Source organism: Triturus cristatus, chromosome 11 (genome assembly GCF_964204655.1).
Source record: "Triturus cristatus chromosome 11, aTriCri1.1, whole genome shotgun sequence".
Lineage (NCBI taxonomy): Eukaryota > Metazoa > Chordata > Amphibia > Caudata > Salamandridae > Triturus > Triturus cristatus.
Genome location: NC_140594.1, coordinates 1,114,407,293 through 1,114,432,158, shown reverse-complemented (window position 1 = coordinate 1,114,432,158; position 24,866 = coordinate 1,114,407,293). Strand labels below are relative to the sequence as shown.

At 45.3% G+C, this 24,866-nt stretch overlaps 1 long non-coding RNA gene across 2 annotated transcripts in view; it reads right to left on the bottom strand.

Moving 5' to 3' along the window:
* The window catches only part of LOC146786125 (uncharacterized), an 82,312-nt gene that overhangs the window by 30,068 nt on the left and 27,378 nt on the right, over positions 1 to 24,866 (bottom strand). For both annotated transcript variants that reach the window (XR_014970853.1, XR_014970854.1), the window contains 2 exons: positions 24,266 to 24,361; positions 17,745 to 17,900 (listed from right to left, as the gene is read on the bottom strand). This is a non-coding gene — a long non-coding RNA (uncharacterized LOC146786125). The remainder of the gene's footprint in view (positions 1 to 17,744; positions 17,901 to 24,265; positions 24,362 to 24,866) is intronic.

The window sequence follows — 24,866 nt, the reverse complement described above, 5'->3', positions numbered from 1 at the left end:
GATTTATGCTGATACCGCCTACATAAGGCTTCAAACGCATACCTGTCTTCTAATAGTTAATATACTATTCTTTGGTGCACTCAAAACACCATGGCAGGTTACTTTTGAACACAAACAGTGCCCCCTGGTGTTTCACCAAGGTCTTGAGACCGGTAGTGGAACGCCTGCGGGCGTCAGGACTCAGACTCATTGTCTATTTAGACGATATCCTGCTGATGGCGCAAGATCCGAGCACCTTGTCACGACAGCTGCAAACGGCTGTAGATCTCCTGCAGAACCTGGGGTTTGTCATAAACGAACGCAAATCTACTCTGGTGCCTTCGCAAACAGTGGTTTTTCTAGGTTTCCTGATAGACTCAGTGGCTTCTACCCTCAGCCTCCCTGCACGCAAAATGATGAAAATTCGCCACGAGCTTCGGAGAGCCTTAACTCTGACTCGAATCTCGCTCAGGCAGTTGGCCCGGATAGTGGGTCTCCTATCGGCATCCATCCAGGCCATCTTCCCGGGACCCCTACATTACAGGGCTTGACAGCGCCTGAAGGCGGTTCATCTCCGCAGGGGTCGTCCTTATTCGTTCAAAGTGTCCTTAACGGCGGAGACCAGGGAAGAACTACAATGGTGGTTGACACACATAGAAGTCTGGAATGGGCGGGCCATTTTCGGTTCAGCACCCGATGTCGTTATCGAATCAGACGCGAGCAGGTCAGGCTGGGGCGCGCGTTGTGGCGACTTCAACACCGGAGGAGTTTGGTATCAGTCGGAACAGCGGTTGCACATCAACTGCCTGGAACTTTTGGTGGGTTCGTTTGCCATCAAGTGTTGGACCAGAGACTCAGTTCGTTCGTGTGTCCTCCTCAAGATGGACAACACTTCCGCGGTCCGTTATATCAACCACCTTGGGGGCACTCGCTCAAGAGCACTTTCGGATTTGGCGGCGAGTCTCTGGCAGTATTGCCTGGACCGTCAGATCTCGGTCACAGCAGAGTATCTGCCAGGGCAGGACAACCAGGTGGCAGATTTTCATTCACGCCACTTTCACGATCTCAGTCTCTGGAAGCTCCATCCCGGGGTATTTGCGGATCTACAAACCCTTTGGGGGCCCTTTTCAATAGATCTTTTTGCCTCTCGGCTAGACTTCCAACTTCCCCGTTTTTTCAGCTGGAGACCAGACCCCCTGGCGGAATGCAGAGATGCCTTCCTTCAGGATTGGAGGAACGAACAGGGCTACGCGTTTCCTCCATTTGCAATGATAACCCGGGTTTCAGCCCAAGTTCGCCGGCAGGCAGCGTCCATTGTTCTGATCTCGCCGATTTGGAGATCTCAAGTCTGGTTTCCGGTTCTACTGGATCTTTCCTGGGATTCTCCAATCCTACTCCCCCAGTTTCCCGATCTTCTTCTGAGTCCGGACGGGTTTCCTCACCCATTGATCGAACAGGGTTCCCTAACACTGATGGCGTGGCGGATTACAGGGGACGATGGACGGTCCCGGGGCTTTCAGGAGCGGCTGAGACTTTCCTGTCCAAGGCCTGGGCGGATAGCACCCTCAAAAGATATCGGTCCTCCTGGAGACAATGGTGTCGTTGGTGTCTGCGACGGAGTTTTAATCCTGTGGCAGCGGATGTTACCGCCATCTTGAATTTTTTGGCCTCCCTTGCTGAAGAGGGTCTCGCATATAGGACCATTAACACCTTTCGGTCTGCCATTTCTGCAGGTCACGTCTTGATTGATGGTACGCCTGTCGGAGAACACCCATTGGTTTGTAGACTCCTGAGGGGTATACAGCTGTCACTTCCCCCGGAATCTATTTCTGTCCTGGCAACCAAATAGGTTTTTGTCTAGGAAAGAGCTAACAGCCAAGATGGCTATGCTTCTGTGTTTAATCTCTTGCAGACGTGTGTCTGATGTCAGAACCTTGGACGTTTGCAGGTGGATATTTTCCCCCACCGGTGTCACGTTCACCATTCGCAGGCGCACTAAGTGTGGAACGACTACTGTCTCATATCCTGCTTTCCCGGATTCTCCTAAGCTCTGTGTCGTGGCCTGCCTCAAGGCATACGAGGACATGACGGAGGAACTGAGACCTCCTGGTGAGCGCCAGTTGCTTATCGCGCTTATCAAACCTCACAAAGCGGTTTCTTCTCCCACAATTGCACGTTGGATTCGTTGGATCATGCAAGAAGCAGGCATAGACCTGAGTATTTTTGGTGCTCATTCCACAAGAGGAGCTATGGCCTCCAAGGCTTTTACCCTGGGAGCTCGTCTAGAGGACATCCTCAACGCAGCGGATTGGTCCTCGGACTCAACCTTTAAGCGGTTTTATTTTAAACCGGTTATTGACATGGCTCACTTGGTTGTGAGCAAGCTTTAAACGAGCATAATCCTCGCCTCCGGTCCTCACATAGAATTAAAAATTTCCTAGCTAACGTAATGGAAAGTTTCAATTCTATTAAGGACTCGGAGGCGAGGATTATCCCACCCAGGGTACATCTTCGTTGTCCTCCCTCCCTCGTAATAGGGTGAGTAAAGTGTTTATGTACCTTCCCAGTGGACTGTTGATGTATATGCAATGTTGTTTCCTCCACAGAGCTAAACCTTAGCCATGACTGTCGCTTACGCCGTCTTATTTTCTTCCAGGGGACTCACACAAACAGGATTCCTGAAGGGTTTTACCTGGCTGACCGAGCGACGAAAGAGGAGGGGCAGTCATAAACAAAGGACTATCAACCCCAAGGGGACTGCTGATTGGTGCATAAGGAGGACACTCTAGCCTGGGACAGTCTATGATTAAATTTGTTTATTCCCTATGTTGCATGGGAATAGTAGTTTATTTGTTTGACTTTGAAGAGCTGCAATATTAAAGTGAAGAAAGCAAAGCATAATCCTCGCCTCCGAGTCCTTAATAGAATTGAAACTTTCCGTTACGTTAGCTAGGAAATTTTTCATTGCCCTCTATTTATGCTCTCGGGCGGCCAGCCACCCGCTTCGCTGAGGGGTTCCAACGTCGGGTGCATGACCATTTTAAATACCTGGGTATCGTGTTAACCAAGACAGAGGCAGAATTTATGGCTCGGAATCTATTACCCCAACTTGAACGCCTGAAAAGGGACGTGGCGCACTGGAGGACGTTGTCCATCTCCCTGATGGGGCAAGCCGTCCTGTTTAAAATGATGTCGCTACCATGACTGCTCTACATACTCCAGAACACCCCGTATAAGATATGGACGGCTTCTTCAAAGAGGTCGATAGTGAACTGCGCAAGCTACTGTGGGATGGGAGGGGTGCAAATTACAGCGTGGCATATACGAAGGGGGCCCGGCCGTCACTGATCTTTGGAAATACTATTGGGCGTCACAATTGTTAGTCATTAATGACTGGGTTTTTGGGGACCAGGACGACCCGGCATATCGGGACGATCACGTGCTGATGAGCACTCGTAGCTACCCGGCCGCCTTGTATTGTAAACGTGCTGCCCCCATACAAAAGCAGCGTTGGATGCATGGAAAGGGGCTAACAGATTTCTTGGGTGGGACAACCGGCTGACGGAACGTAATCCACTGTGGGAGAGTGATATGCTAAAGGAGGTCAGGAAATTGCAGGGCTTTGGTAAATGGAAATTACTGGACATTGCCCACTTAGGGGATGTATGGCGGGGCCCGGTGAGCATATCGTTCTAAAACCTACAGTCTGAGTTCCAACTTGTGGAAACAGAGCGATATAAATACATGCAACTAGGGCACGCACTTCAAACACATATCCGTGAGGGGGAACGTATCCCAGAGTACAGACCCTTGGAGGATCGGCTTCTATTGGATCCCATCCCCGGAAAGGCATTATCCCTAACATATAAGAAGATTGTTAATAATTCGCCCGACCCCTTAGGTGTACTGAGAGAGGCCTAGGAGACCGACATCGGGTTACTAGAAGATGATGATTGGGTGGAGGCCGTGCGATGCCCGAGGGAAGTGGCAATTAGGGCAAGATTTAGGCTAGTACAACTGCAGATCCTCCACAGGTCCTACTCCACTAGCGCACTCATGTATAAACTGGGACGCATACCCACAGATGCATGTATCTGGGGCTGAGGCAGTACAGGTACCTTCTTTCATATCCTATGGGACTTGGTGAAGGTAGCACGGGTCATGTCAGAGGTCCTAGGGCAAGAAATTCCTATAGATGCCAGGTGGCACATACTGTGTGTAACGGGGAGCAAACATGGCCGAAATACCCGAAACTCTGGCTAATGGTGGCTGCAATGGGGGCAAAGAGAAATATTGCCTGGGCGTGGGGGGCGGACCTGCTGCCGAGCGTGGATCAGTGGAAGACTGACTTGGACTGGTGCTGTACAGCAGAAAAAGTTGTATATGAAAGCAGGGACTGCCCCAAGAAATGGGAGAAAGTGTGGTATCAATGGGTCGCTTATAGGGATTTGTAAAGTAATGGGAAGGAGGTATGGGTGGGGAGCGGACCGGCCACCGGATGTGGCAAGAACTCTCGTAAAAGACCGTTTAGCAATGTAAGTCCGGCGATCTAGTGAATTGATTGTTCATGACATGGAACTGTATTGCATGTTGTCTTTGTCAACCATTCTCTTTGACTACCGTACTGCACACTACACCTTGTCATTATTATGTTCAATAAAAAGATTTGTTAAAAAAAAAAGAGAGGCTGGCCGCCACTAACCCTGATAGGATGGCCAAATGAAAGGTATGGCACTCATAATTTAGAAAAGGCATATCTGTGTATATGTCATAGTATTTCGAAAGATAATGATCACCGAGGCTTCATGGCAGTACAGCTTCTGCTTGCCACATCAGTGCTCAAAGAATAGATATGTTTCCAAACACTTCTCGAAATGATAAATGTTGGATTTAGAGCGAAGAGAAAATGGCAAAGAATTCCAGGTTCGGGGCCACCGATGTGAACGCTCTGTCTCCTAAAGTGCGAATACGAATGTGAGAAACACTTAGTGAAAGAGACAGAGCCAAATGCAGGACTCCATTCAAAGAAATAAAGGAACATTTCTTAGCTAAACATTTGAGAGATTTGTGGAATAATGATATTGTGGTATACTGCAATGACTGTTGACCACGATTATAGAATTAAAAACAACACTTTACGCTGGCAGCCAGTGCAGTTGGTGCAAGATGGAGGCTATGTAACAGTATCAGTCCGTGGAGGGAGTGACGGCGGGGCAGTCACAGTCACTCCCTCCACGGACCGCTACTGCTATGTAAACCCTTTTAGAAGGTTGAGTAACCAGCTAAGCAGCACTGTCTTGCACCATTTTGAGTTGGGGAAATAGACCCTGGTAGAAATTGTATTGTTGGTTTACTGGGGTATGAGCCTTGGTCATACAGCAACCACAATCCTAGTCAGGGTAAGAGGCAAGTAAATTAACCTGTGCTTACCCTCTTTTAGCTTGGCTCAGAGCAGTCAGACTTATCTTAGCAGCAGTGTGTAAAGTATTTGTCAACACTTCAAACAGTAAAACAGTGAAAACACCACCCACAATATCCCACACCGGGTTAAACAAAATAGAGTAGTCTTTAATAAATAAGAGAAGACCAAAATGACAAAAATCCAATTAGTAGAACTACAGATATTGAATTTCAGACTTTTTAAGTAAAATAGCACCAACAAGCAAAAAGTGCTTTTGGGGATATCTGGTTTAGGACAAAGTCACAAGTTTAGGCTGAAGGCGATGGAACGTGGGCCTGCCACTGGCACAAAGCAAGGCCAGCGGAACATAGTGGTGATACACATTGAAGAAGCATCGCACAACAGAAGCGATGAGTCACTTCTGAGTTGCGGCGAGGCTGTGATGCAAGGTCCTGATACCTTGACATAGAGGATCCTATTGACGGAGCTTGCAATGCGTGTCTGGTGTCAAGGATGCAAGACGCAGCTGAGGCGATGCATCTGTTCTGATGAGCAGTGAAGCTGCAATGCAGAGCTTTGTCATCGTTGTCGAGGTTGCCGTCGACGAGGGATGCGAGAAGCTTGCACCGGGAAAAGCGTCAAGCAGTGGCATTCTGAGGGTGATACATCAGTCTTGCTGGTGGCTGCGTCAATGCGAGTCTTTTGCAACAAGTCCAATCAACAGAATAGCTGCAATGCGTTGTTTCTGCTCAGGGATGCCCCGCTCAGCCAAGGAGATGATTTAGTTCTGCTCTGAGTAGCGTCGCTTAGTAGAGAGGGTGCGTTGGTTCCACTGGCAAGCACCTTAGGCCCACTTTCGACGGTCCAGGACTGGGGTGGCACCATAAGGAAGGGTAGACTCACAGATGGCCGAGTTCAGGTGCAGGTGTTGGAAGTCTTTAATGTCCCTGAGTCTTCAGATCAGGATGCCAGCCAACCAGCCCTTGGAGACACTCTGGATTCTGGAGTCAAGCAGTGCACGTCCAGTCCTTTTTACCCAAACAGGAGGGCAGCAGGTCAGCACAGCAAAGCAGGAGTCCAGCAAAGTAGGAGTCCAGCAAAGTAGCAGTCCAGCAAAGTGGTAGTCCTTCAGTAGCACAGCAGTCCTTCTGTCTAGCACAGCATACACAGGTACACAAGTACAATGAACCGGTGGTGTCTGAGGTCCAGTACTTATACCCTGTGGTGCCTTTAAAGTGGGGGAGACTTCAGAGACAGGTCTATGAAGTGCACAGAGGCCCTGTCCTTCCTGTGTGGCTCCACACTCACAGCAGGGTTATGTAGCCTTTTCTGTGGGGACAGGGCACAGTCTATTCAGGTGTAAGTGAGGCTGGGTCCAACTTCTCCCTCCCATCCTGCCAGGATGGCCTATGAAGTCACACCTAAGCTCCCTTTGTGTGTGGCTGTCTAGGGGGAATACACAAAGCGCAGCTGTCACCCACCCTAGACATGTGATCAGAGGCGGGCAGGAGGAACCAAATAGCTAATGTAAGAAAAGGCCAACTTTTTTAAAGTGGCATTTTCAGAATTGCAATTGCAATTCCGACTTCACCATAAGTTTGGAATTTAAATATTGATTCCAGAGACACCAAACTTGAAATCGGTGGTATCTTCCCATTTGGAAATTACTCTTACAACATGTGATAAGGTAATCCCAATGTTATCTTATGGGAGAGATAGGCCTTGCAGTAGTGAAAAATGACTTTGAGGGTTTTTCGCTACCAAGACATGTAAAACGTAAAGGTATATTTCCTGCTTTTTAAATACAGTTCACTCTGCCCTCTGTATTGCCCCAGGCCTACCTTAGGGGTGAGAATCTATGTATAAAAGGGAAGGTTTGAGCCTTCGAGGATACCCCAAGAAACTATTGAAGCACACAATAAAAAGAACGTGGTATACGTCCTGGGAAGACTTGCTACAAAAGAAAGTAAAACTACCATTGGATAGATTGGTTTGCGTCACAACTTTCGGTCCAGATACCAATAAATTTAGGCAAATTATGTTAAAAAATTGGCATTTGTTGGAGAATCTGGACTGCCCGTTTCCGAAACCACTCTTTGCTATGAAGAAAAACAAGAGTATTGGCCAGCAAATTGTAAGAGCTGACATTTTCCCATCCCAAACCAAAAGCAATTTGCGGTCACAGTGGCAATTAAAACCAGTGGTGAGTCACCATAAATGTGGTTCTTGCGTTGCATGCGATTCCACTATGGAGGGGTCTGAGTTCTCACATAAGGATATCAAATGACAGCACGTGCACTGCACTTACAAGGGTAAACTATTTCCCATATCAATAGGTAAGCAGAGTACAGGTCAACGTCTACTGGATCACAGCACCCAAGTTGTGACCCACAACAGATCTTGGTGTGCTCCCAAACTACGCAGATGTAAATAAGGTAATATTGATTTCAGCATTTTCAAGTGCCAAAAGGTTTTTGAAATTATATTGATCTTCATTTGAAGGTTACGCGCTGAGCTAGAGGAAACAGACAATCACCCGTTGTGACCAACTAGGCTAGCATTCTGAAAGAGACAACCTGGGGGTGGAGAACCAGCAACCATTCTGTTTTGTCCAAGAAGCTGATAAATAAACAGTTTATTTTGCATTATACTTTGCCAAGTGGAGATCTCTGTCCCAACTGTGATGTTACACTATGTTAAATTATAGGGGAAATGTTTTTAAAAATGTATTTAGCTTGAAAACAAATATTACAAATATTTCTATGTTAAATCTTAATGAAGGTTCATTTTATTTATATACTTTAAAATTTGAACAAAATACTAAAATGTTACAGAATGAATACAAACTTTAATTAATGGGAATATAGTACATTCATTGAAATATGTTTTTTAAAGTTTAAATTAAAAAATGAATTCCTTTCTGAGGAAAAAAATCATAATGTTCAATATTAATCATTTAAAATGATATATAGAATTATTTAAAATGAATTTAAATATTTTGAATCAAATATATGGAGAGGGAACAGGGTCTGAGATTCACCACTGACATTGTGACGCCAGTATTTGACGCTGACAACAGGGAGTTGCTGGACAGGGAATAACGGTTGAGGAGATTGGGAAGGTGACTGACCAGTGAAGGGAGAAAAAACAATTGGCCCTAACAGGTTTTCATCTGAATTCTATAAATGCCTCAGGGGTGAGCTGACCAGCCCCCTCAGAGAAATGCTTTACAAGGCAAAAAAGGCTGGAGCCCTACTGAGAGCCCTCCAAACTACGACAATTGTACTGATCCATAAGGAGGGTAAGCCGGCAGATCAATGTGCCTCTTGTAGGCCCATTGCATTGTTAAACCTGTAACTGAAGCTCTTGGCCAATGTGCTGGTAAATCGCTTGGCCCGAGTCATAGATAAACTAGTACACCCTGACCAGTCCAGCTCCATGCCCAATTGGTCCACTAGACACAATCTGAGAGGATTGTTCGGGTACTTGGCGAGAAGGAGGGACTAGGAGAAGCTTGCGGTCCTGTTGGCGATAGACGCAGAGAAGGCGCTCGACTCACTGAAGTGGGGGTACCTCATGGCAGTGTTGGCGAGGATGGGGTTTGGGTTGTTGTTCCGGCTTTTCCTCCTTTACACTGAGACACAAACTTGGGTCCAGGTCAACGGAGAGATGTCCCTTGCGTTTGGCTTTGGTAGAGGGGACTAGGCAGGGGTGTCTTCTCTCGCCCCTGCTCTCCGCCCTGGCGTTGGAGCTTCTGGCCAATTGTTTGAATGCGGAGGCTAAGATTAGGACTGCGATGGACCTTGGAGTGCTGGACATGAAGTCACTCTATGCCGATGATATTTTGCTCTACCTTTCCGACTCAGACAAGTCTATATCCTGTATCCTAGAAATCCTTACTATTCTTAGAGACTGCTCAGACATCTGCAGTCGGTGATGTTTCAACTTGTACCCCGCACCGGGCCGCCAGGGAGTACCCACTGCACTGGTTGATGGAGGTTTTTAAATATCTGGGTGTTAATATAATGGCATATATTGGAACGCACAGGCGTAACCCTGGACAGATCCTCCAGGAATACAAGATAGCTGATACTCAATGGCGAAGTCCCCCACTCTCACTAATGGGCACAGTTTAAAGTGATTATTCTGACCAAATTTCCCTATATGTTCCAAAATACACCATATGAGGTGCCAGATTTGTTCTTTCAAGAGGTGGATGCAGCAGCCAGGGTGTTCCTTTAAAATCGGGGGTGGTTTGTCATATAGCCTTGTCGACTTTCAATAGGGGCCCCTACAAGGGATGAATAGCCCTCCCGAACATGCAACTGTACTATTGTGCAACCCAGCTGTTGGCTGTACATGGGTGGGCCTTTGAATCTCAGGAGGACCCTGCACTGCAGCTGGATAGACACCATATGAGACCAGGGAGATACCTACGGCATCTATACAGTATCAGTCGCACATGGCCAGCAGCCAACCCTGGACTGGTAGTGATTGGGATCTGGAGAAAGGCTACAAGGAGATTGGGATGGGCTGGTAGACTCACACTAGAGACACTTCTATGGGAATCCGGGATACTGGTGGACTTGTGACAGCTGGAGGGACCCTGACAGTGGGATATAATAGGGATCTCAAAGTTGGGGGATGAATGGGGAAGTGATGGGCTCCTCCCATTTGAAGAACTCCAGACCCAGTATGAGTTATCAGACACACAATGCTACGATACATCTGACTGAAACATGCCCTGATAAAATATCGAGACACACTTTGGGAGGACACAAAGGAAACCCCATTGAATACAAAATATTGGCAGCCTGCTCTCAGACACACAATATCCCAGATCTAAAGAACTCTTCTCACCCCCACTTGAAGGAGCAGTGGAAGAGAGACTGGTCTACAATGGATCCCCTCATGGGGAGAGGCCAGTAGGCACCCGAGGGAGATGACTCTACAAGCTGGTTTTCATGTGGTGCAGTTGAAAATCCTGCACAGGTCCTACTACACCAGAACTGGACTACACAGCATTGGGAGGATAGATAGTGATAGGTGCCTAAGGGAATGTTGTCAGCCAGGCACATTGGTACACACGTTATGGGGCTGTCAGGGATTTCAATGCTACTGGAACTAAATAGGGGCCCGGCTTTCAGAGATCACGGGAGGGATGGCAACGCTGGGCATCTGGAGAGACCACACACTGTAGGAAGCTGGCTCTGTATATACTATACCAAAGTAAGGTATAGTGTGCACAGACTCCAGTGGAACGCCAAAGGTAGGCAGAGGTAAAAGTAGATAATACTTTACTCTCTATTTGTGGTAGTGTGGGCGAGAAGTAAGGCTTTATCAGAGGGTAGTGTTAAGCATATATTGTACACACTCAGGCAAGAAATGATGTCACACACTCAGACCAATTTGATTGTATAAAAATATTTTTTAGATATTTTATTTCTAGAACGAAGCCAGGCTTGGTGCAGGTAAGTGAAATAATACTTTTGCAGGTATAATGCAGTTCAATACAATTGGAATGGAGTTGGATGCAATTGGTTTGTTTGCAGGTAAGTAATTTGTTTATGAAATAGTTAAATTACTTTACAGATTACTTTTCAAGTTACTTTACAGATTAATTTGTAAGTTACTTTTTTCTACTCAGTGTGATATGCCTAGATATCACACTGGCACATTTCCTAGAGAAAAGGTAAGTAAATCAGTTTTGGTACATTTGCAGTTTTTCAACATTTCATACAAACCAACTCCACAAGATTTTTCAAAGAAAAGCAATCAATGCAATCCTATGGTAGGAAATTAAGTTATTGGTTTACAGGTAAGTATTTGGTTGTGGGAGTTGGGTTTCTGGGGTTAGAATCAGTGTTCCCCCAGGGTCAAGGATGCACTCTCAAAGCGCCCTCAGTGGCACTAGGGCAGCTGGGTGCAGAGTGCTGAGGCCCAATGTTATCCAATTGGAGATAGGGGCCTCTGGTTAGTGGCTGCTCACGAGCAGGCCACAAGGTTGTGGGAGCAAAGCTCCTGGTGTTAGGCTCAGGGCAAAGGGGGATCCGAGTTAGCACACAAGGTGTACCCACAGCGGCACAGGGGTGTTTGGGTGCAGTTTTAGCGTTGGGTGCCCTGTTGATTTCAATGGGGATTCTCCAGTTGCAACAAGCACTGCAGGCTCGGGACGAAGATCTTCTGGAGGTGACCACCGGTTGGAAAGGTAAGTTGGGATGCCTGGGGATGCTGGGACAACGTCGGTTGTGCCACCCAATGCTGTGGGAAGTCGGTGCAGGGGTGTCTTTAGGCATCTGGTTTTTCTTATCGGCTCCGGTCGCGGTCGGGGGGATCCTCCAGAAAGGGGCTGCAGCCGTCGGTTGGAGACTTGAGGCAGGTCAGGGATCATGAGATCCCAGATCAGGATCACCGGGGAGACCTCCTCGTGGTGTTGGGCCTCTCAAACTCTGGCCATTGCCGTCCGGTGCAGAGTGGTGCAGACTCGCGGATTTGGCCAGAGCCAGAGTCTGTGGGTGAGCAAATCCGGTGCTCACAGGAGACAAAGCCTGGTGTGGGAAGGCAGGGCAGGTCCTCTGGGTTTTTGGGTGCTGCTGGCTGCAGGACACACTGGGATTTCGCTGTAGCAGGTCGAGGTCGGGACAGGCCTGTAGGGCTGGGACCAAGTCAGTTGGTGTCCTCCTCTTCTTCAGCATGGCTTTTCGGTTCCCTCTTCTTCTGGTTTCTTCTTGTCTGAGGAGGAAAAGATCAGGGCTGCCCCTAAATACAAAATTTATGGGCGTTACAGGTAGGTACAGGTTGGGACCAATGGGTCCTGTCTTTGGGATAGGTACACCCCCTATTATGCCACCCTCCAGTGGGATGGGGGAATAAGCATCACTCTAGTTGGCTGTCCCCCCATCTGTAAGATGGCGGGGACTGAGAGTTGTACTTCACCTCGCCTCCCCTTTCTGAAGGGTAGGATTGGCAAAGGTGGGCCCACCTCTTCTCCTAACTTGGTTTTCCCGCCGGATCTCCTGCCCAAAGTGGGGTCAGAACGGTGGGAGCCAGTTGCTGGGAGCAGCAAATGGCTGGGGTAGCTCACAAAGGTGGCATGCCTTTGAAGCTTCCCCTTCGTGGATCCTGCCCATCCTGGGGGAGGAGGCTTGGCACCTCGTCCCAGGATGTGCTTTGTTTCAGGACCCCGAGAGCAGCAGGCTCTCAACCCAGGGGTCCAGAAACTTGTCTGGTGGTGGCAGCTGTTGAGCAGCCACTCAGCCAGGACACTAGAATTAGGTAGTTTTCAGGAGGCATCTCCAAGAAGCCCTATGAGTGCAATTTTCATTAAGTCCCACACTGGCATCAGTGTGGGTTTAATGTGCTGAGACATTTGATACCAAACTTCCCAGTTTTCAGTAGAGCCATTATGGTGCTGTGGAGAGCGTAAGGACAAACTTGCAGCACCATGTACTCTATATGCTCGTACTGCACTTACAATGTCTAAGAATTGACTTAGACACTGTAGCCTACAGGGCTCATGCACCTCTACCCTAACCACTGGCATAGTGCACCCAGCTAGAAGGGTGGCTTACCTATGCCAGGGCAATGGGTTGTGGGCATGGTGCACAGGGATGTGTGCAATGTTGACTCTTCACTTTGTTCTGCACCAAAACACGCAGTCTGCAATGGCAGTGTGTGGGTGTAAATGTACAGGGCCTCTAAGGGTGGCACAATAAGTGTTGCAGCCTTTGGAGGTTTTCCCTGGCTACAGCGCCCTTGGTTCCTATGGTATCTTTTACAAGGGACTCATATGTGACCAGAGAGTTGCCAATTGGGTTTTGCAACAGTACAGTTTAGGGAAAGAACATGGGCCCTGGGTACCTGGTTGGCAGGAAGTCAGGGCACACTCAGTCAAAGTACATCAACATTAAGCACAAAGTGAGGGGCAACCATGCAAAAAGGGGCTCTTTCCTATAGACACTACCTGGCTATACATTGTTGTTGTGTAATACAGCCCTCGCAGTTGGCAGGAGAGACACTGTACAGCTGTGGGGCAGTTGGAATGCTCCCACTATCGAATGCGTCCAACCTGGACTGGTGCATGCAGGCTGAGAATTCGGCAGCTGCCCAAGGAAATTAAAAAAGATATTGGAGCCCACGGCAGAACCACAGAGACCTGGACTAATCCCCTTCCCCTCACAAGGGGCAACTGAGAGGGCTGAGAGGTGCTGGAGTTGTGGGCATTGGAGAGCACAGTATGCAGAAACTCTAGTCCATTGAGGAAACAAGCAATGGGTTAGAGTACTGGTCGGTACTGGTCTGATAACCTAGCTACGGGTGGGGAGGTGTGGTGATATTTCTACAAGTTAAATTTAATTTTTTAGTTACATTGTTCAAAAAAGGCCTTAAGAAAAAATACTATAATATATTGTTACATTATTTTCAAAATAGGTTATTAAAATATTTTAAAATGAAATAGAAAATATGCACTATCGTATACTTTTTAAAATACATTAATTTATATTTATAATAATAATAAATACTATTAATAATTTAATTTAACATTATTACCTATGGGTTTTTTCAAGACCATAAATCCTTTGTATTCTTTGGGAGGGTGTTGCAGTACCAGTGGTTGGCCATGTGTAGTGCTAGACTTACAACTGTTTTTTGTTTTATTTTAGTAGTAACTCACACTCGGAATTTGTGAAAACCGAACAGTAGTAAACTTACTCAGAAGTGCAAACTTACTCCAAAGTATAAGTTACCTTTCTAACTCAGGCCCTAAATGTCAGGCCAGCAAAAACTATTGTGGGGTAGACTTCTTGCCATGTGAAACACCTTTAAAATGTGTAAAATGTGATCAAATCACCACCCAAGTGCACAACAGTGGAAACACACTCCGAAACATATTTTCGTTGCCTGATCGGTCCCATCCCTATCAACAGTGCAACCACAGCAGCCCGGGAGAATGAATGAGAGAGTAAAATGAGGCAATGAATTGTCATTAGAGAAAACCATAACATGAGCAAAGCCATGAACATATGTGGCATGCATGTCAATCGTGCAATAAATAATAATAATAAGGATTTATAGAGCACACGGCTACTCAAAGAGTGTCCCTGCACTAAGCAGACTAAATGACCCATCACAGCAAAGACCAGCCTACTGATACGCTGAGTGAAGCAAGCAAGCTTTCAGATTGCGTTTAAAACAGTGGTTATCATTCATAGCCGTAGGATTGAGGGGAGGGCATTCCAAGACATTGCAGCAAGGTAGGAAAAAGGAGTACCTCCCCCTTCTTTTCCTCTTGATTCTTGGAATCCCAGCAAGGGGCATATTTACTAGAAAATGTCGGTATCCTCTCTTCAATCGGCAGCCAGTGAAGCTTTTTTTTTTTTTTTTTTAATATTTTTATTGATAATTTCAAACATAAAACAACGTACATTGGCATTGAATACATCAGCATGACGACCATTTGATTGTGCACATAGATTCAAAGAGCACCTTTACAAGAGATTAGCATATTAGTGGTACAATGTATAGCATTTGACTCCCGCTGTATCAGGCAGTGGCATAACAGCTCATAATCTATTTATGGATAGACCATATGATCTCAGTCACTCAGTTCCGATTCTGAGGTCTCACGCGGGGGGTCACATATATTACCTCTGTATGCATTCCACCCTCCCCATACCTGGGTCCACTTTTTGGGGCAGCCTCTATGGATGTACACTGTTTTTTCAACAATCATTGTGGTGTCCATGTCTCTGCACCATTGGGCGTGGGTAGGGGCCTGCCTAGAACCCCATCTTTGGGCTATGTTGCGCTTTGCCAACAGGCCAGTGAAGCTTTTTAAAGGGATGCTGGATATGTGCCCCTCTGGGGACTTTCATTTTGTACCAGCTGAAGTCTCTTCTGCTGGTGTGCCTGAAGGCCCCAGTAAAGAGAGTTGACATAACCTGAAAGTCGAGCAAACACCAAAATCTTATGATGCTAGGGAAGTAATGAAATGGGGCTGTTTTGGTTACATTTTTAGGATCTAAAACAGGTCTTTTAAGAGTGGCTTCACTGCACCAGTCTTTAACATGGAGGAAATATAACCAGATTCTAAAGTTTTGCTAAAACTCTGAATATGAGTATTTTGAATTACAACAATTGTTATTTCATCCAACCACAGGGGCAATCAGGGGACACCTAGGCTCACACTGTATTTAAAATCTTTCAAACAGATTCCCCCTGTGAGAGGCTGAATTTGATCTAAAGCAGAGGTCAGGTGTGTAATCTGCCGAAATACATTAATAACACTGGGTATGGAAATGCTTTTCTTTAAAAACCTCTGAGTGAATTCTTGAGATTCTATTGTCAAAAAAAGAAAATGGTACTTGTGTTTCACACAACTCACGAGAAGAGGAGACTACAGATTTGCCCACTGACAAAAGTAGATGCTTCAAGCACCTTTAAAATATAAAAAAAATATTTGGATGTATTCTGGCATTTGGCTTTACACGTGACGTAATAAGAGATCTTAGATGCGTCGATTTGATTTTAATAATTTTTATAGAAACCTGTATATTAAGTCTTAAGTAAGGTATTATTTGACTAGCGACAAATGTGCTCCAATTCTAATGAATTAAAACAATTTAAAGTTTTAAGGGGGGGCAATGATTAATTAGTGAATGAATTTACAAATCAAAGTTATAGCAACTTGAGTTTGGCGTGGCAATGTTTCCAGCTTTGAGTCAGTATGTACTTATTTTGTGGTTTATGAGAAATAAGCTGAAAAACTACAAATGAGATTGCATTTTAAATGGATAGTATGTTTTACTTCAACAACATTGTGTTGAGTTAAAATTTAGATTAATAGGTGACCCACCTTGTGTGTAGATTCTTGACTGATCAAATTAAGATTACATGTTTCCTCTAAACTAAGCTCAGAAACGCTTACAGGGCCACTGTTTTTGTAGACACGTGTGGGGTTTGGAAATACTGTTTAAAACATGTTTAGATGTAACCGAAATATGCGTGCTGTATTTTTTGAAATATCAAATTTGCGTTTCATTGATAGGTGTTTTCTTCTGTCTTTCTTTCTCCAGCCTCAAAGCACTACATTTGAAGTTCCTTGGGTGATGGAAGTGTTAATGATGTGAAGTTCCTTGTTACTTCTCAAAGAAGAAAGACGAGTGTGTCACTCATATACAAGCGGCCTGTGTGGATTGGAAAATCCTTAGGAACCAGTTTGACTAGAGAGGATTGTTGGGCTCTTTATGGCAAGATTCAGTAAGAAAACACAACTCGAGGCAGGTCTACAAGCCACGCTGACGCACTTTCAAAGCACAGGAATGCGACATATTTACAATGATATGTCGCATTCCTGTGCTGTCCCCTGGGCTGGCACACAAACAGCTGCCAGACACCAGCGCAGGCACCCTTGCACCATGTTGCAAGTAAGCCTGTGTCATGGGGAGATTGTTTTTGTACAGAAAGGGGCACCTTCTGCACAAAAACAATCACTACAGGCATTTTCCTCTTTCAATGCGTGCTGTAGAATGCTGTACGCATTGAAAGAGGAAAAAACGAGGAGAAATGAAATCATTTCTCCTCGTTGCGCCTCGCTACGCCACCCCTAGGGTGGCGTAGCATTCTAATGCATTTCCAGGTTCACGATTCCTCGTAAATCTGGAAATGTGTCTGGTTCCACAGCAACACCCATGGAACGCCCCTTTCACGCAAAGTGCTGCCTGTAAAGGGGCCGGATTTGCAAGGACACGAAAAGTCACACAGGGTGGCTTTTCCTGTCCTTGTAAATATGGGGCAGTGAAAGGCGCCGCCGGTGCGTCATGAAAAGTGACGCAAGGGGCTTGTAAATCTGCCCCCTCGACTTTAGTTTGTTCTGTAAGATCCAACACATCATGTTGGTGAGCAAAGGCTGACCTAACGCTGCAAAGAACAGCATTTAATGTTCGCTAGTTACTAACATTTTGTCCCAAAGTTTCTTTGCCAATATTAAAAAGGTTGTAGATGCTCTCATACAGATGTCAGCGTTGTAATGGTGTCTGAATCAAGGTTTAATCTGTCAAAATTCAAAGACCTGTACTTTAGTATCAGAGCAAATGAATGGGCAGTCCTTCATAGTGGTAAGAGGAGAGTGCAGGAGTAAAATGTATGTCGTAGGACAAGGACTCCTCCCAACATTGCACCAACAAGAAGAAGTGTCCCAACTGCAGGAGCGTGACACCGTGGACCGTGCTGCCGGCGGTGAGCTTATGGACGCCCGTTGGGGTGTCTTCGATAAACACACTTTAAACCAATATAGACAGAAATGACATAAAGAAGATACAAGAAGCCATCTCCTGCCATGGTTACTGAAAAGAGAGAAACCCACCCCTTCACTGTTGATACTACAGACACTGGATGGAGACCCCCAGGCTACCATCAAGAACGCCCGGCTCCATTTTTAGTGCAACTGTATAGATGTCCCGCCCAACATCAGGAGGCATCCCTTCATGAGGCTTTGGAGGAAATACAGTTCGAAGATAACCTGACAAGCAAAGAGAGGAAATATTAGAAGCAATAGAATGCATGCCAGAGGAAGGACTTCTGTGTACATACTATTTTGAAAAACTCTTTGAAAAACCTACTAGAGGTATATAATGAAGCTAAACAAAAGGCTGGATTTCCTAATGCAACAGGAGAAGCAATTTTAATGGTGGTAACAAAATCTGTCAGCGATCAAAAGCAATTAAGTTGTTATTGACCCCTCTGTCAATGATTAATATGAATGAAAAAACACTAGATAAAGTACTGGCCAGTAGGGTACTGCAGTTCATAGGTTCCATGGTACATGAAGATCAGTGCGGTTTTATCCCTGGTCGTAGTACGCTTATGAATATAATGTATGTTGATCAGATATTCAATGCCATGGAGCAGATAGATGCTGGCGGTGCCCTAATGGCGCTTGATGTTGAAAAACCAATTGACTGCTTGGACTGGGAATGTATGCTATAAGTATCCAAAGAATGGGATTTGAACCGAGGTTTGTGGGCTAGGTCAATTTTCTATATGCTAAGCCAACAGCTAGGGTGAGTCTGGCTCATAGACCAGGCATGGCTGTGCTGGAGCAGAGTTTTCTGTTGAAAATTTATTGGGTTTTTAAGCTCCAGTTTTGTCTATATGTCGAAAAATAAAATATTAATCTGTAATCATTAATTATTTGTTTTGTGTAAAAATTCTGATTAACCAACACGAATTAACAAGAGAAATTACACGTGGGAGTGCATATATGTTGCTTAATAATAATGTGCAGGTTGGATTAAATGCATGTTGCTAAGTGCTGTTTGTTTAAAGCACAAAAACGCTTTTGAAATAACGTGTATTAATGCTTTATTGTGTTGCAAAAGGCTAGATAATTACATACACATAAGGGTATTAGTGGGGTTAACACTGTTCAATCACTATGCTGTGGTAACGTTGTTTTTGTCTCTTTTAATTAAGATGGTCCATTTTGGCCTATGATAAAATGGCTGCCGTTTACAGCCTGTGCTCGAGTGATCAAATTCGGATGAGAGGGCCTTGCTGAACATGGTTGAAAGTCACCTGACCATGGCTTCTGCTGGAGTTTGAAAGTTTCCGTGATGACAGTGACTCCAGGCAAGCGTCCAAATAACCTTGGAGGACAAGAGAGCCACAATGAACTTTGTGATTACAGTGGTGGTTCCGAGGAAATGTGTGCGCAAAAGAAACATTTGTAAAACTCGAGTTTCCTTCTTCCGTCTTTTTATTTTTGTGATTTTTCTGAGCGGAGATTTTCCAAATGTAGCGATGCTACATCCTTTCCTGCTCGCTCTGCTCAGCGGTTCAACGGATATTCAGAACATTTTATGTTTCTTTAATTTGTAAGATCTGCTATAAGTATTGTTAGCCTAGAGAGGGTCTAAGGCCACTTCTTCCCAAACCTGCGTTGGTGGGGATCGATGCTGTGAGGACGGCGACTCGGGAGACTTCTACTGAGAGACCTGTCCTGACCCATTTATGACATTTAGCTAGAATAGGTAACTATGAGAATAATGATTTTGCTTGATTGATTTTCTTTGATCTAATTTTAGATAAAGTACCATTATTTTAATTACAGTGTTGGTGGTTATTTCTTGTCGATTATTGAGTACTCTATTTTGATTATTGTTGTTTAGATCATGACTCAGGACAGTATCAAACTGATCCTATTGGCCTCACTGTAGATACAGGGTGTTTAGAGTTTTCTTTCCACAGGTTCAATGCTGATAGAGTAATCGAGTGTATGTTAGTGAAATGGGCCCAAGTGTGTGATGAGTGCATGTGCGTGTATCTGTGAAATTACTCTATCCGTGGAAGTAGGGAGAATTTGTATGCCCTGATTTGCACCAGCTGCTCCTCATCATCTTTAATGTTGGAGCCGCTGGTGATTAGACAGAGAACAGCCTTACAGTACAGGGAAATAAGTAAAGGAGACATGATGCACACGGTGTCGACGTATGCTGATGCTACACTGGTATACCTTACAAGACCACATACTTCTGAGCCCATCCTAATACAAACACTAGAGCAGTTTGTCATGTGTCTGGCTTGAAAGTCACCAGAGAGATAACAGGTTTCTTTCTCATGGGCAGGCTGGCAAAGTTGGCACTGGAGGAACTTTCAGATGTAAGTCTGTGCTGAGAAACAGACACATTTCGATATCTAGGCATGTAGATAGTGCACACGGCTGATGAATAATATAACAATAATGTGGGACGGGTACTTGATGGTCCTACAGCCTCGGTGAGATTCTGGAATGCACATCCTCTATCCGTGATGGGTAGGATTCTGGTGGCCAAGATGGTGTTTCTCCCCCGCTGCCTGCATACACTTCGAAACCCATTGTGTGATATCCCAGGTGCAGCATTCAAGGACATCGATAGTTTACCGATCTCATCCTTATGGGCTGGTAGGAGAAGTAGGGTTAGAGTGGATATTTTGAAAATGGGCACAGAAGATGTAGACCTTCACCTTTCTGATCTAGAGTTATATTATCTGGCAGCACAGCTACAGCATGCTGCTAGATGGTGTGAAAAGGCAGCTGTTTGGAAAAAAGATTGATACAGAAACATTGGGGAGGAGAACTTGCTGTTACTTTTGATTGAGGGGCGTGTCCCTAAGTGTTGCCCTCACATTATTCAACAGATGTCTTATGCATGGGAAGTAGAGGTGAACAGAGTGCTGTGGGGTCCCCTTTTCTCCAGATCTTAAGCTATTACAGGGTTGTAGTCGTTCAGAAATATTAGCAAAGATATGACCATGGCACTCTGGAGGTAAGGTGGTCGTCATACTCTAGGAGACCTATATATGTGTGACATACTTGTCACCTTCACAAAGGCTCATGATCTATTTGGGGTTCACCGGAGACAGCTCCAACAATATGCAAAATTGACAATTACGCCACAGGGAACTGGATGGAGTTCCCAAGTGCCCCATACACTATATCAACGTTGGGTGTATTTCTGGAAATGTAGCAGAGTCGTAGACTAATTATTCACACTCACAGAGAACCCTGGAAGAGGATAAACGAAAGATTTTAATGAAACAAAGTCATCTATAGGATGCGGACAGTGTGGAAGTGTTGGTAATTTGAAACAACATGTGCACTGGTTCAGTGTGCATGGCAAGGCCTGGCTCAAACTGACCCATTTCAATGTCCTCATAGATCTCCTATGTGCCCAAGGTTCAAGAAACGCGAGGTCACGTTTGCACATATGACACGGCTGTGTGCAAAGGTTGTGGACTACTGTCTTTGGGTGTCTCATGGACTAAAGATAATAACAAATACAGCCATAAATGCTATAGTCACATATTACATTCTGGGAATCATACCAAAAGCCATAGGAATGAGAAGGCAACATGGATTTGCTCCACTGGTGTTGGCATTGGCTAAAAGGCACCTAGCCACCCCCTGCATCCAACTAGAGGGGCCAACGGTAGCATCATGGGTGAATGACCTATCAGAGTGGTCCCTAGTGGTGAAACTTAGAATGAGGGAAGTTGGAATGGATGATAAAGTAATGGAAGACTTGCTGACGTGGTCCATGACGATGCACTAGGAGGTGGAGGGAGGGGAGGATGGAAGAGGGGCCACAGGAGCAGCCAATGAGTAGTGAAAAAGACCAATAGAGATCTGACAGTTGGGAATGATTAGCTATGTGTTCCAGTAGGAATATTTAGCGGATATATAGTGTGATGCATAAGGCTTTGGGGTAGTAGCGGAACATGTCATTTGAGGATTGCAGAGGAAGGTACACGCGTGCGTGAGTGAGTATGTCGACACACTTTAACAGAAGAAAATTACATTCTCGTTTAATAGTCTGAAAGACATACCTGTAGGAGGGTGTCATAATAAAGGTTAAAATTTGTCGCCAGCAGGTTTCCAAAGAAGGGGACAGGAGTTGGCCCTGGCTGGAGCCCTCTTACTATCCATCGCTGTCTGAGAAACTGTGCAATGAGGACGCAGACCTGCAGGGCAGCTAGGAACTCAAAGACCAGCAGCATCTCGTCCTCAAAGGTGATCTCGCCCTATCTGGGTCTTCCCTTCCCTCTTTCTCTCCTATCCTCTCACTTTCTCTGTTTCCTCCCTGTGTCTCTCTTCGACTACTCTGCTCTCTCATACTCTGTACCTCTGCCTCCCATCACCCTCTCCCGCCTCTATCTTCTGCAGTCAAGACTCTCCCTCCTTGTGTCTTGCCCCCTCTGTTTCCACCCCTCTTGTTCTCTCAGATATATGACTTTATTTTAAATGCTTCTGCCTCGTCTCTCGATTCTTGCTGGACTCTGTTCACTCTGAGAGTGCCTGGGCTCTCCCGGCCTTGCTCTGACAGCCAGACTTCTGGATCTGAGAAGGATGAGATGAGAGTTACCAATTCAAACCTCCAGGGAGTTTTATGCTTGTGACCGGGACATATCCCTTACAGGGTGTACCAACACGAGGTTATTTATTACATGTGCAAATATATATACAAAGCACTGCAGGACTTTGATCCTAAACCCTGTGTCAGGATGTGTCTCCCGGTGTTTGCCTTTTGGCACATACGCGCACTGACTGCTCCTCTTTGTACTGAACTTTATAGACTCAGCTGAGCCTGAAGACCTTTGACCAGCCCGGATGAGTGCAGCCTGTGAACGTTGGTCACTCTACTATCAACTCACCAAAATGCCAAGGGAAGCAGAAGTGGCATCACACGCCATTTGACGTTTACTTTTACTCACACACATGCCTACACAGTGCTTTAAGCGGGATGGAAAAGGTGCGGGTCTCATAAGGGGTGGGGCCATGAAATGTTACTAGTGCTTCAAATTTTAAGGTTCTGTTGTGCAGTTCCTAAGAATCCCTAGGACCTGCGCGTTTTGGATGACCTAAACTGAGGGCTTGGTGTCCTAACTGATTCCGGACACCCCCACAGGATATGTCAGCCGTTAGACCAGCTAGCTCTACAGTGCCACTACCACACCCTTGTATCTTACAGTGGTGTAGGTAGTTTCTGGCTACCACTGAACATGACAACCCCGATTCCTCAGGGATCATGGAAAACAGTACAGTACTTTTCGCTCAGTCACTCGTGCTTACTTATTCTCAGACAATAAACAGGATGGTGATTAGGACATTTCAATAAGTATTTATTGCACCAGCGTCAGTCTTGTGTAAAACATATTTGCTGCGGCAATCAGGAGACAGAAGCATACGAAAGAAATCGCAAGTACTAATATGGTAAAGAGTAGATACATTTCTACCATAGTGCTAAAAAGATGAAGATATACAGTTCAGATAAATCAGTAGCATTTTTATACTCCTATAAGGTGTGCCCTATGTAATTTGCCTAAATGTGCCTAGCCTAGATATGTAGGTGTAGCATGTATATGTTTATAGGTATATATTTGTATAACCAAGAATCCTCTAGGGAAAAACCAACCCCCTCACCTGATGTTAGAGAATAAAGGACCCCATCTCTGCTCCGAGGACGACACCCCGCAAGGGATGTCAGACCGCTGCGTGTCGAAGATTCAGCATGCATGACCACATGTCAACATGGAAGGAATCCTCCTCTAATTTGCAGGGGGGAATAAGGGTCTTATATACTAGAGTGGTCACTCTAGGGTTTCGTCTAGAATCGATACGTTTTGAAAACAATCCTAAATGTTTTCTAAAACAATGCAATCATGCACAGCGGGCTGTTGGCCAAGGATGAAAAAAGTGGTGACCCATATACAGAATAATTTTGCATTGCCTGAGGGCATGTTTATGTACGTCAGGTACAGGTATTATGATAGAATACTAAGACCCTGGTAAATGGTCACCTGTTTCAGAACCGGTATTGTCGTGTGGATGGGATAAGGCATGTAAAGAGTGGTATACATGATAGGACTAGCCTAAAGGACATGACAGGGCTTGGCCATGGAAATAACTACGGCTCTTTTAAGGGGCATGGCCTCTGTGAAAGACGGCGTGGTAGGATGGAGCGGACTAGAATCCTTTGCTGCTCAAATTGATAAACTATTCTTACACATAATCATAAGCAATAATATATTTACATTTATGTAGAAACATTTTCTGAGCCATTAGAAAAAGTATGCCTGAAAAGGATTTTTTTAGGGAAAGCTGCCTATTTTTACACTCTGCATGCAAAAACCTAGCAGATATTGTTTGTGTTACTTTTATCAGTGAATATGAAATGTTCTATCTATAGTGAGGGAAAGCTTCAATTCTATTAAGGACGCGGCGGCGAGAATTATGCTTGTCTCTTCCATTTTATTTCCGCTCAGAACCCTTAACAACACATTTATTATAGAAGACTAAATATCCCATGAGTCTTTGTAATGAAAAGAAAACAACCATAGAGACAGTACCATATAAACAACATCAGCGAACAGCACTTCCTCTTTCTTTGGGTGAAACACGCATCATCCTGCTTTCCTATCAATACTCTTGTTTCTGATCCGACCCTGTAGAAAACAAAGGATATTCAGCCTCAATTCTAAGTCACATAACATATGTCATCATCCAAAAACATCAGAGAAAACAACAATATGTGTTAATGCTCTTCCTGAGCACGGACTGACAGCCCTGCAGTTTATTTCTGTGTAGGCACTCGTTTCCGTGAGAAATAGGAAGTCCAGTTGCTGGTTATCTATCAATTCGGCTATTAACTTTTTGTGTTTCGGAAGGGAACACGCGCTGATAAGAGCGACACAAAGTCGGGCTGTTTCATCTCCCTTAGGGTTGGAAACAATGATAATATTACGATGAGTGTCGGTAACAGGACCTAAAGTAGGGGAATCCAATAAAGCCAGAGTGAGACCACAATTACCCCAATGGCCACTTGCCCTCCTGGGAAGGTCCGCAGTGTTGAAGAGCGCACATATATGCTGATTTTTGCACAGCAACCAATGCTGGCTTTTCAGTGTACAGACATGATAGACCCAAGAAAAGAGGTGCTGAGTTTGCACT